Source organism: Lissotriton vulgaris, chromosome 4_1 (genome assembly GCF_964263255.1).
Source record: "Lissotriton vulgaris chromosome 4_1, aLisVul1.2, whole genome shotgun sequence".
Taxonomy (NCBI): Eukaryota; Metazoa; Chordata; class Amphibia; order Caudata; family Salamandridae; genus Lissotriton; species Lissotriton vulgaris.
Genome location: NC_141691.1, coordinates 439,335,416 through 439,350,184, shown reverse-complemented (window position 1 = coordinate 439,350,184; position 14,769 = coordinate 439,335,416).

The following is a 14,769-nucleotide window of genomic DNA, read 5'->3' as shown; positions in this document are numbered from 1 at the left end:
TCATCTTAATCACCATTACAACAAACGAAGGATAAAAAGAAACAAATAACACATTTTCGTGATGTCAGTAAACATTGGCACAACCTCCCTGTGTAACATGATCTTGCCGTGTATCGGCCAATGACAACCTCTTGTTTACGGTTGCCATGGGTCCCTCGTGGTTTATTGTTGCAGTATATCAGCACTTATTACATAGACACATTTTAAAGAAAAAAGAGAGAAGAAGAGAAAACTCATTTCATTAACCCCTTCAGTGCTGCGAACGTCCAACGGTCGTCGCGTGCACTACCTCCCCAGTGCTGCGCACGACCATTGGACGTCCATTCAGCACTAGTTCCAATGGACAGCGCAGCACTGGGGAGGGATATTTGCGCCGCATCAAAGGGGTTAAAACCCATCCCTTTGAGTGAACTATTCACCTGTGGAAAACCTGTAACAATACTTCCTACTTACTGTACATTAACTAGAGCCCTAGATGTACAGGCATTTCTTCCCCACTATTCAGTCCATTTGGGCTTTTAGTCTGGAGATCAATGATGTATCGTGACTCTAATCTTCTTAGTTTTAAAACCCTGTCTCCTCCTCTAATCTGTACTGGTACACAATCAATGCTAAAGAACTCCAACAGATCTCTGTTGCTTTTATGTTTTAAATGGCAAAGTGGCGTGCCACAGGATAACTGAAATCTTTTTTAGCTATGGCACGCATGTGTTCCAGAATTCTAATTTTCACACAATGAATGGTACTCCCTATATATCTCAGTCCGCAAGGGCACTTTAGGCAATAGACAGCTTGTGCTGTTTGGCATGTCATAAATTTCTCAATTCTTTTCCCTGATTTCAAACCTTTGATCTCGTACGTCAGTACATGCTTTACATCTCCCATAGGGGTAAAAACCCCTAATTTCATTTAGGGTACCCTGTCTAGATGGAACAGTGTCCAGGTGGTTATGTACTAGACAGTGTCTCAGTGAGCGTGTTTTTCTAAAGATTATTAGTGGCGATGTTGGAATATCATTGCCAATATTCACAGGACCTTCTTACGTTCAGGAAGTCGCTGAAAACCTGGTTATTCCAGCAATTACATTCTACCTGGTTCATAGATCACAGCTAATGTCACCATTACGCCTCAGCGCCGTGACACTCAATCGAGTAGCTGTGCGCTTTACAAATACCCATTTAACATAACATACCATTGTGTGTTGTGTTACGTAAATGCTCAACCATGTTCCCTCCAGATTTTGAGTACTCTTCACGATTCGAGTGTCACTTTTGTTTTATTAGACATACTAGCTCACCATTTCTCTGAAAACGTATTGCTTTTTATATTTTCACTGTCAGGTATTCTTTGTGTGTAGTCTGGTTTTAATTGTTTGTAAACTCATTATATAATAATATAAAACTAACTAACTTAGTTTTTTTTAAATTTAGTTGCCTGCGATGAATAATCCTTCTGATTAAAATAAATCCTACTGTTGGAATTTACCTAGGTGGGAGTCGGACATCACTTCTAATTCCTTCACTGTTAGTGCGCTAGCCTGCTACTACTACCACCACCATGGCACCTAGTGAAACCATACAGCCTTTGTTACATCTATTTGGTAAGAGAACTAGTGTTGCTTTACTGAGTTGGAGGCAATATAGGCAATGGCACCCCCCCTAGTGGTCAATATATTTGGCGACTGCAGAGACTAGGAGTGTAGTAGGACAAGAGTACCACATAGCATGTACCTAATTTTTGTTATACACTATCAAAACATTTTAAAGACAGATTGCACTAAGAAGCAGCAGTGAGAAGTAAAACACCAACAAAAATATTTTGTCACAGCCATTACTCGTGCATGCTTCTCATAAGACTAAAGGAAAATAGCAAATGCACTTACTGTCTGAAAGGAATGGAGGATTTCCTAGTAAAAACTAAGGGCCAGATGTAGGTCGGTCGGTAACGGCCGAAAATCGGTATTTTCGGCCTTTACGACCGGTTTACAAGATTTGGCATGTAGGGGGCAATATTTTACCGATTCGGTAAAATAAAACATCGGTAAATTTACCGATTTGGAACCACCCATATGTAGGTGGGACTCTTCAGAGTCCCAGGAGCCTTAACGAATCGGTATTTTACTATCAAAACCAATTTGATGGTAAAATACCGATTCCGGTGTGCATGCACATGTGTGCATGCACACCTATGTCATGTGACAGGCAGACCTGCCCTTAGGGCAGGTTTGCCTGCCACATGGCACCTGTGCCTGTTTTGGGGGTGCCAGAGGGTGTCAAAGTGACACCCCCTGCACCCTTGTGAATTCATTAATTACCGATTCGGTAAATACCGAATCGGTAATGCCTAATCATTCCTATGGGCTTCAAAGCCCATAGGAATGAATGGGCATTACCGATTCGGTATTTACCGAATCGGTAATTAATGAATTGTTAAGGATTCGGTAACAAATCCAGATGTTGGGACCTACATCCCATTTACCGATTTTGAAATACCGAATCAGTAAAATTCGGTATTTTAAAATCGGTAAATGGGATTTACCTACATCTGGCCCAAAGTAACTAAGCAGACAGCTTGAGTGGAAAAATAAAAAAATTAATTACCTCTCATTAATGAGGAAGTCATTAGGCACCATGGAGTAGGAGTATACTCTCTCTTGTTGTGCTAAATTAAATATGCTTCAGCTGGCACCCTAGTTGTAGTCGTTAGTCGTACTTTGCTAGTCTCTGAAGTCTGCAGCTGGTTCAACTATAAATGGAAAATAATCTTATTCCAATTGCCCAGCTCTTCTCCAAAACACCTTTACATTTTATGCGCACTACGCAGCAGATGAATAATATGAAGGATACACTTCCAGTATGAAAAAATTAATCATTCATGCGGACATCCTATCTTCTGGAAATATACGATGGGAAAAGTGATGTACAGCACTACAGGGACAGAATCAAGGAATCTGATATAGTCCAGCAATTATCTTCACCCTTGGCTTTGACATGCACCATTTAGCTTTACATTCTCTCATCTAGTCTTTCACCATCGAAAATCATCCATCCATATATGTCCAATCAATTCATCCATCAAAATATCGTTCCAACAAACCTGGCTTTCACCAACATCCATTTAACCGCACATGCATCCTTTCACCCATCCTGCTTTGCCTTTAACCTACTCGAGCATTCCTTTCACCTACCCTTTTCACCCATACCCTTTCATCCATGCAGGCAGACATCCTTTCACCCATATACCCTTTCGTCCATCCTTCACTTAGTCATGAAGATTCCAATGATAAGCCACCTGTATGTAGCCATTCACCCACACATCTTTTCATCCATAATACATACATTTTACCCATCCTTTCTACTTTCATCCTGTCTTCCCTTTCCTATCAACCCATCACTGTTAATCCTTTCGCTGCTAGGCCTTTCCCTCCCCTGTGCTAAGCCTTTTTTTGGCTATTTGGGGTAGGTCACACTTAGGCCCCGTAACCTTTTGTCTACATAAGGTATTAATGTCAAATTTGCGCCCTTTTGTCCAACACCCTGAGGATTCTTTGAAGAGGACCCGGAAATTATCCAAAATACAGCAAAATAGTGTATTTTTTTTAAATGGAAAAAAATTGCTGCAGAAGGAAGCATCTTTTTTTTCCCTGCAAATAGCATCAACAAAGGGTTTGTAGTGTTGAAATCACCATCTTCTCAGCTTTCAGGGTCAGGTAGACGTTTGTCAGAAAACCAACATTTTCTGTATAGTTTTCGCATGAAACCAATAATGGATTACAGGAAGCTATACATTTCTGAAAACTAGACAAAATTCTAAATTCAGCAAGGGTTCATTTGTGTAGATCCTTCAAGTGTTTTTGAGGAAACTAACAGTTAAAAATAGAAAATATTAAAATTGAGTTAGAAAAAAATGCCATATGTACCAAGGTTTTCACCGGCAACTTCTTCTAAGTGTGACAGATTTTTTAAAGCAATATACAGTTACATTTGCTGGACCCTTCAGGTTGTGGGGATATATAGGACGTAGGTTCACCAAGAACCCGAGGAAGGCAAAGCAAATAACTGAGGTGCGTGGTGCAATGCTTTTTTATTGTGTACCGGGTATATTGCAATTCACGTTCTAAAATATAAAGAGTGAAATATAGGTACCAAGGAAACCAATATATTTTGGAAATGGAAACTAAATATAGAGTTTATAAGCAGTGGTTTTTCGCACATCTCCAAAAATGTGGGTTCCCATACAAGCATGTGATCTAGAGGTCATTTTTCAAAATGACTTTCTTTTACATTTGGAAGCAGAAATGCAAAGAAATTCAATTGGTAATAACACTTGTTCTACTATTTTGTATTCCCCTAGGGCTCCCAATAAAAACACTGGCTCACTTGTGTGGGTAGACCTAGTGTCTGCAACAGGAAACAGGCCAAAACCCAACATGGACACATCAAAGTGAAAACAGACTGTTTTTATGCAAAGTGCCTAGCTGTGAATTTTGAACCCTATCTCAGCCGGCACCTAGGAAAACATAGCAAACCTATACATTTTTTTAAACTAGGCTCCCATCGGAAGCTAATATGGGGTGACTTGTGTGGCTCTCACCAGATTCTGTTACCCAGAATCTCTTGCAAACCTCAAAATTTGTCAAAAAGCCAACTTTCCTCACATTTCTGTGATCGAAAGTTCTGGATTCTACATGGATCCACAAACTTCCACCCACCCCACTTTCCCCAAAGTCTCCCAATAAAAATGGCACCTGAGTTGTGTGAGTAGACCAAGTGGCCACAACAGAAAATGGCCCAAAAACGCATTGCTGACACATTACATTTTTACAGTGAAAACAGACAATTTTTTTGCAAAGTGCCTAGCTGCGGATTTTGAACCCTAGCTCAGCCAGTACATAGGGAAACCTAGTAAACACATCAATGTGAAAACAGACTGTTTTTATGCAAAGTGCCTAGCTGTGAATTTTGAACCCTAGCTCAGCCGGCACCTAGGAAAACCTAGCAAACCTATACATTTTTTTAAACAAGGCTCCCATCGGAAGCTAATATGGGGTGACTTGTGTGGCTCTCACCAGAATCTGTTACCCAGAATCTCTTGCAAACCTCAAAATTTGTCAAAAAGCCAACTTTCCTCACATTTCTGGGATGGAAAGTTCTGGATTCTACATGGATCCACAAAATTTGACCCACCCCACTTTCCCCAAAGTCTCCCAATAAAAATCGCACCTGAGTTGTGTGAGTAGGCCAAGTGGCCACAACAGAAAATGGCCCAAAAATGCATTGCTGACACATTACATTTTTACAGTGAAAACAGACCATGTTTTTGCAAAGTGCCTAGCTGCGGATTTTGAACCCTAGCTCAGCCAGTACACAGGGAAACCTAGTAAACACATCAAAGTGAAAACAGACTGTTTTTATGCAAAGTGTCTAGCTGTGAATTTTGAACCCTAGCTCAGCCGGCACCTAGGAAAACCTAGCAAACCTATACCTTTTTTTAAACTAGGCTCACATCGGAAGCTTTTATGAGGTGACTTGTGTGGCTCTCACCAGATTCTGTTACCCAGAATCTCTTGCAAACCTCAACATTTGTCAAAAAGCCAACTTTCCTCACATTTCTGGGATGGAAAGTTCTGGATTCTACATGGATCCACAAACTTTCACCCACCCCACTTTCCCCAAAGTCTTCCAATAAAAATGGCACCTGAGTTGTGTGAGTAGGCCAAGTGGCCACAACAGAAAATGGCCCAAAAACGCATTGCTGACACATTACATTTTTACCGTGAAAACAGACCATTTTTTGCAAAGTGCCTAGCTGCGGATTTTGAACCCTAGCTCAGCCAGTACATAGGGAAACCTAGTAAACCTATACATCTTTGAAACCTAGACCCCGAAGGGAATTCAGGATGGGTTAACTTGTGTGACTCTCACCAGGTTCTGTTACTCAGAATCCCTTGCAAACCTCTAACTTTCTAAAAATAAACAAAACATTTTCCTCACAATTCTGTCACAGAAGCTTCTGGAATCTGTGTGGATCCACAACATTCCACCCACTCCATATTCCCCATAGTAAAAATGTTTTCTCACTTTGTAAAAGACTGCAGAAATCTGTTAGCATGAGCTGAAAGCCATTTTGTTTTTGGCAGCCATTTTAGGTAGCCATGTGCTTGCCATGTGCTTTTTCCCTCTTCCAGAGCATTGCACATGCTCAGAAAGGCCTAGCTATTAGAATGCACCTGCTCCTAGTATAGATCTGTCAGGCTATTCTTGCTGATGTAAGGAGAAATGTCTCTCCTCCCACTTTGTAGAACAAGCAAATGTTGTATAGCCATATTAGTCAGTAAGCATGCTGGTATGAGCCAGGACCTCCCCTTTGTTTTATGCTGACTCTGTAGCCTATGCATATATAAGGCCCTTGTTCTCTCTACGCCTTAGAATGCCTCCTACAGTGACCTGAGGGTACTGAGTGACATAGTCTCCCTCATCTGAGGTAATAAATATGTGTTCTTTATCTTACAGCTTCTGTGCCAATCTCTTTTTTGCTGGTTTAAGAGAACCAGGTGTATCAGTGAACCCCTTAGGAGGTTTATATTTCTTCAACGTATGTGGGTAGGCTTAGTACCCACAACAGGAAACGGGCCAAAATGCAATGTGGACACATCACATTTTACAGTGAAAACTGGCCCTTTTTTGCAGAGTCCCTAGCTGTGGATTTTGAACCCTAGCCCTGCCGGCATCCAGGGAAACCTCACAAACGTATACATGTTTGAAAACTAGACATCCAGGGGAATCCAGGATGGGGTGACTTGTGTGGCTCCTGCCAGCTTCTGTTACCTAGAATCCCTTATAAATCTCAAATTTGTAAAAAAAAAAACAACAACATTTCTGTGATGGAAAGTTCTGCAATCTGCGTGAATCCACAAACTTCCAGCAACTCTGCATTTTCCAAAGTCTGCTGCTAAAATGGTACCTCACTTGTGTGGGTGGGCCAAGTGCCCATTGAAGGAACGGGCCAAAACTTATTTCTGGAGACACGCTTCTGAAAACTAGACTATGGGGAAGTCTAGGGAGGTATGGCTTGTGTGGATCCCCCCCACCACCACAATGTTTTCCTGTCCAGATTTGCCTGAAAACCTCAAATTTTTCTCAAATGTCTACGTGGGAAAGTTGTGGGATCACCAGGCTGACACAAATTTCCTGCCAACCAGAATTCCCACAGGTCTCCCCATAAAAATGGTACCTCACTCATGTGGGTGGGCAGAGTACCCGCGACAGGCAAGAGCCCAAAATGTATTTTGGAGACATCAAAATTACCAATCACAAAACTACCTGGTTTTAGGACCTTGCCTGTCGCGGGTACTTCATAACACAAGTGAGGTACCATTTTTATTGGGAGACCTGGGGGAACGCTGGGTGATGGGAATTTTGTGTCCCCCCGGTGAATCCAAAACTTTCCCACACAGAAACGTGAGAATAATTTGATTAAATAAGTTGTAAACAAAAGTGATGTCTCAATATATATCCATTTATTTTTAAAGGCATTAAAATGTTATATGAATAATATTTTAAAATTATATTTAATATTTTTTCCCTTCAAGAAAAATTCTCCATCTACCCGAGGTGGCATCTGCCAGAGTGAGAAGACTAGGGATGGGTGAACATGAGGTGCGTAAGAGCGCACACCCATTCTGGTTTATTTTGCTTCTGCTCCAGTTGAAAATCTACTCTAGAACCAGCCCTCTGACCACTCCTGTGACTGCCCGAGTTAGAAAATCATAAAAGAAAGCTTCCTAGTGAATTAAAATCATTCTAGGGGCTGCCAAATATCGCTCCCACAAAATATGCAGAATTTGTCCAGAACTCTGCAGGAGTCACCAAATTCCTCCAATTCCATGGTGAACAAAATTTAAACATCCAAGTGGGCCTAGAGAGGACTCCATACCTTTGCATACCTTACCATCATGCAAGAAAGGAACATAATAAGGACATATAGATATACCTGCCAAACTATTTTGGATTTAGTTCATCAGTTGAAGCTTCAAATACTGTCTGATAGTGAAAATCCTAAAGCTACTACACCTCTTGTCAAAACTATATGTGTATTACATTTTGCAGCAACTGAATATTTTCAGTACACTGTGGATATCATAATGAGATGCCACAAGCAACTTGTCTTGTGTGCTGCAGTTGATGATGAGCAATACAACAATACAATACAAAAGCTACATTTTATGCATATGGTGACATACCACATGAGAGCAACTGTATAGCATGAGGAAACATTTCCATGTGAACAATGTGCAAATAATCTGCATTCCGGGTCTTTACATCACAAGTGTTTGTGCTAGATTTCCGGGATCCACCCATGATTCCTTTGTGCTACCCAATAGCAGCATGAAACAGCACATCGTGCAACTTGGAAATGTGAAAGCCGGAGTTGGTGGTAATTGCTATGTTAATATGCATTAAACCAAATATTTAAATTATTGCCTTAGGTCTGCAATGGAGATGTAAATCTGACATATATAGTTTTTTAAAGAGACTCTGCTTATCCAAACCTCACATGGTTGTTACCACCTCTGAGAAATTTAACAACACTGGGGAAGTTCACTTCAATGAGGCACATACTAGAACTGGTCCGGAAAGTCTGGTAGAGCCCTCCTCTACTCACATGATAAAGTGTGCCAAATTATAATTTTATGTTGTATGCTGCACCACATTTCCTGTTATGAGATGTGATAGACAACTACTTCTCATGAGGTCTGATATTTCTAAAATTACATACACAAATAGTAGTTTATTGTGTTACTGGATTCCATAAGGAATTGTAGTAAATCATTAAGTTGGATGTCTTTTATGATGTTAAATGAAGGTGGCTGGATATGATGATATTTTTCTGTTTGTGAAAGTTTGTTACATAGGATAGTGTCATATGTTGTACATGTTAAATGCAAATTAATTAAGTGCTAGATGACAAGGTTCAAATTGTATATTTGATGTACTGTGATATGAAGATGCCAATTATAAGTGTGTTAAATAAAAAATGCAATTTCATCATACATGTTTGTGTTAAAGGTCACATCACACTGTCATCTTCTGAAGCACTGGTGAATAACAGGTAAATCCTGGATTGTGGAAGTGATATAACTTTTGATGTACAGATGTAGATTGTAAACTACTTGTGTCTTGTGCCTTGTTGTGGTACTTTGTATCTTGTGTTTGTTAAGGAAATTCTGAGCTGAAGAATCATTTCAATGTGTGTTTTAATTATTAGCTACTAATAGCGTCTGTGTATGCAAACACAAGTTAATATTGCATGGTTTGTAGCTGCATTATTTTCTAAGAATTATATGTTCTGACACATATCTTCTAAATGAATGTAGATAGAAACAATGTACAATTTATTTTTATGTCAATTAGTGTGATGTTAACCATCAATTTAAATGAAAATAAAAAATATTTGAATGGGCAAATAACTGATTCTTTCATTGTTATTTTGAAAATTGGACAATGTATATAATATGAAGTTTATTATTGATACACATAATCTGTTAGAAATTTTACGTGTGACAGTATATTAGGAAACGTAGCATCCATTTTTGGTTACCCATCATATACGCTTTATGAGCCTTTTTAATATGCTGTCTTCCAGTGTTTGTAGTGTTAACAATACTTTCTCAAATTGAACAACAATTAGACTTTTGATCAACATGTTCTTGGCAACCCAGGTGGAAAGCACAAATAAAACTATAAAATGTGTTTAACATTAGTTTTAATTGATCAAAAAGATCTAAACATAGTGTTATATTTGTCTTAACAAAAGAAAAAATGTCATTAACATAAACATTACCTTACCCGTCTCGAAACCACAAGGGTTTCCAGCAAAACCTTCAATGTGGAGAATTTAACAGACAACCTCCTCCCAGGCTAAGAGGTTCATGGGCCTGGGAAAACCATCATCTACCTGCATGGCATCTAGATGGGCATTGAGGACAAGAAGTGCGATCCCCCGAGCAGAGCATTGAAGCACTTCCTAATTTCCTCCAGTAAAAACCTGTTGTTAGATATAGCATTCATGCTTGTGACAATTCTCTCCCACACTTTCCTCATATTTTCCTCTCTTTCCGTGAAATTCACAAGATTGCACTATTACACGGATCACTGACATAATATCGACAGACAAAATTTCGACCTACCAAAATATCGAGGTAAAAATATAGAATGCCAGAATATCGACTGCCTATCTACAAGTACAAACATATCGACTCCAAAATATTGATTCTAAAAAATATAGACTGTCAAAATATCACATTTTTTAAATGTCTTAAAATTTATTTTAAAGTAATATAATAATAAATATACTTAATTTAAACTCACTTAAAATAATTAAATACATGTAAAATTATTAAATAATTAATGTAACTTTAAAATACAAAAAATAATTTTTATATATATATATATATATATATATATATATATATATATATATATATATATATATACATATTATTAACAAAACATATACAATATTTTTACCGTAGGATAGCGACAGGGTTAAATTTATTATAACCACTCCAGTGAGTGCAACAGTAGGGAAAACATTGGATAGCGTAGAGGTAAAAATTACTATTCCCACTCCAGTGAGTGCAACAGTAGGGAAAGCGTTGGATACCGTAGGCGTAAAAATTAATATTCCCACTCGCGAGAGCGCAACAGTAGGGAAAGCGTTGGATAGCGTAGGGGTAACAATTACTATTCCCACTCCAGAGAGTGCAACAGTAGGGAAAGCGTTGGATATTAGGAGATTAAAAATTACTATTCCCACTCCAGAGAGTGCAACAGTAGGGAAAGCGTTGGATAGAGAAAGGGTAAAACTTACTATTCCACTCCAGAGAGTGCAACAGTAGGGAAAGCGTTGGATAAAGGGAGGGTAAAAATTACTTTTCCCACTCCAGAGAGTGCAACAGTAGGGAAAGCATTGGAAAATTAATTCCCAATTTAAGATATTATAATAATTATTAAATTTAAAATATTAAAATTAATTTAATTACTGAAAAATAATTACCTATTAATACAAAAAATTTACAAATAACAATTAATAATAAAACATTTAAAAATAATTAACAATTAATTCAAAATAAATACCAATTTATATATTAATAAATGTAATTAATTACAATTAAATGACTTCCCACCCAATTTCCCTATAAACCCACAACCCACTACAAAAATGATACACATAAAATTGACATATTTATCAATTAATCAATTAATACAAATTAATTACCAATTAAAATTAAATAATTACCAATTACAAATTAAATTACAATTAAATCTAAATAAATAACTATACAAAAAAAGTATTACATTATTTATAATTAAACTTCCCACCCTATTCCCCTATAAACCCATAACCCACTCCAGAAAATAAATGAATAAAATTAACATAATTATTAATTAATACAAATTAATTACCAATCATTTTTTAATTAATTGCCAATTAAAAAAAATAAACAATTAAATGTAAATAAATACAAATAAATTAATATATTTATTTAATTATAATTAAATTACTTCCCACCCTATTCCCCTTTAAACCCACAACCCACTCCAGAAAATAAATAAATAAAATTCACATAATTATCAATTAATCAATTAATACAAATTAATTTCAAATTATATTTTAATTAATTGCCAATTATTAATTAATTAACAATTAACTGTACATAAATACCAATAAATTAAAATATTTAAATAAATATAATTAAATTACTTCCCACCCTATTCCCCTATAAACCCACAACCCGCTCCAGAATTATATTCCGCAAAAATTAAATACCATAAATTGACTTAGTTACTTACCTAAAATTCGATATTTTTGTTGTCTATATTCTATCCATCTATTTTTTTTGTCTATATTCTGTCCCTCGATTTTTTGGTTGTCTATATTCTGTCACTCGATATTTCTGTTGTCTATATTCTGTCCATTCGATATTCTGTCCATTCTATATTTTTGATTCAATATTATTGTCCTTCTATTCGATATTTTTGTAGTCTATATTCTGTCTTATCGATATTCTGTCTACTCGATATTTTAAACTCGATATTTAACTACCTCGATATTTTTGTTGTCGATAATATGTCTGTATACCCTATTACACCAGTTCAGGAAATTATGCATCATTCGTCATAACATTTTCCTCAAGAACATGCCATTCAAATGGTCAACTGCACATGAGTATCTGTTGTTTGTGGTGTTTTGTTTAAGTGCATCCGTGTGCCAAAAAGCGATACAGTTCACATAATCATGTAAAAGCAAATAACACAAGTTTAACAAGTTCCTTATGATATGACAGGCTTTATGAGACTCATACTCATGAGCCAGTGTTGAGATGGACTATCTTTTTCTATCAGGATACTTCCAAACAGTTCAGGTGAGCTTGTTCAGCACAATGCTTACACCAGTACCCTGGGGATTTGTATGTCTCACTTGGGGTCGTGCCTATTCTATTTTTACATCTCACTTTGAGGTATGCCATCTTCTATTCAATCTCTAGGCTGCACTCTTACCTTATTTGACGCATTCATTAGACTGCCTTTAATGTGTGTTAAGATGGCAGATTTGACTGAACATTCGGGTAAAGAGGAGAGTCACCCAGGGACACTATCTATGGCAATAACGCAAAGAGATGGGGAATGAAACTCAACTGGCACATGCTGAGCCAATCAAATCTGAGCTTCTCCTGACTGTATGTTGTATTCCAGTCATTGGCCCTATTCTGTGGGGTGCTCTAGTTCTCCCACTTAAACAGTTAGAAAACAGGAGCGATGCAAACCATCAAAAAGAAGAGCAGGGTATTTAATATCCTGTGCAAAAGATATTTTGAGATGGAAATATGCAATTTTCTGAGTTCAAAAAACTCTGTTCACTGTCTTATGTCATTTTTTGACAAGGTTGCATTAACAGGGAGTGCAAGTACCCATAGGTTTTGATGCAAAATCTGATCTACTAAGAAAGCTAGACCGGCCCTTGCATCAAAAAGTAAGGCCTACTTAAAGCAGTCGTAAAGAAGGGAAATATGTTTATTACTCCAATTCATGAGCCACTACACTTATACCGCAGTGTGCAGCACTCATCTAATTTGTGAGATCCTTCTGAATTTGTATAATCCTGGGAATTTGTACTTGAAGGGTGTGCTTCAAATACAAATGCTCAGCTAGGCAGTGCACAATCACCCTTGCATCATGGTGTGAGACTATGAGTCATGCAAGGCATCCTGGGCACATTACCGGCGCAGGGGTTGAGAGCCACACAAATTCAATTTGTGTGTATACGATGTGTTTACACCGTTAAATAAACCCGCATAACAAATCTGGTTCATGCACTGTGCTGCTTGAAATAATAATAAATCTGGGCCAAGTGTGGAATTTGATGCTGAGTCATTTTCTATTAATAAATTGCTGCCGTTACTAAAGCATATTTTTTTTCATCTTGGAGGAATATGCTCTAAACAGACTCCTTGCATTCAGAATACTGCTATTAGAGTGAATCTCTGGTTAGGTTAAACAGGTTATTTGGCTCTCATCCATAGTCTTTATAAGGCTGATTGCTTTATGGACTGTATATACTGTGGTTTTGTGATTACTCTTCTTAAACTTTTTTGCATGTATTCTAAGGTAATGAGACATGGTAGCATGTAAACATCCTCAAAGACTTCAAATTTGGAGATGGTAGTGAAGAGAAAATAGAAAATATAGCCATGTATACGATCCATCGCTTCAGGGGTCAGAAACATAAGGTGTGCTGCCCCAGCTGCGCCAGATCCAGGCACAGCCGTAGCACTTCTGAGTGAGTGAGGCAGAGATGCTATAAATACTTACCATGTGCAGAATAAAGTTTGTGGCAGCAGCGGTTGGTATGACTACTTCGCTTGTGCTTCAGTTTCCACTCTGTCCGTTCATTTCCGTACCTTTGTTGCAGTTCCCCTTCTTGCTTCCTCAGTGCTTATTGTTCCTCTGATTTGGCAATGTTCTATGTTTGTTAGTTTTGTTTTCCTTCTCCCAGGATTCTTCCTTCCCGGTGCTACAGTGTCTTAGGTGCTTGAGTGGGACTCCCTGTATACCTTCCTACTGCACTTGGTAAGTCCAGATCATAGATTTGAAATATGGATCCTGTGTCACAAGATACATTCCAACCTTGCACTCCTTTATATTTTCATCAATGATTCAAAAAATATTTTTTCATTATTTTGTATTCCATTTATTGGTAACGAAGATTTTTTGTATTATCTTATTTTTCATGAATATTTTACTTCATATTCAACAATTTTTCTTTTGCCCAATGCATTTCAAGCATATAGCCCTTCATCAGGGGTCTTCTTTTATATCTGAAAGCAGTATCATATGTCATTATTGGTACCATCTATACAACTGAAACATACATTCTTCCTTACCGCAAGGCGACCGGGGCGGAAAACAGGCGGGCGGTGTTTCGCACCGCCACGGTACCCTCCGCCATCCTAATATGGCGGAGGGGAATTGTGCTGATGATGTCGGACGGATTTCCTCCGCCAGGCTGGCGGTAGAAATCCGCCCGTCATCATAATGGACCCCTTAGAGTGCGGAACCTAATCCAATTGGTTTGTATCAAGTCCAGATCATATTCATGTGAAAAATATGTTCCTACCCCTTTAGTGCATTCCCCCTTTACTGATTCTGCTTTCTCTCTTCTATGTGAAGATTTGTTGATGCATTGATCCTTGATCGAAAATTTTGT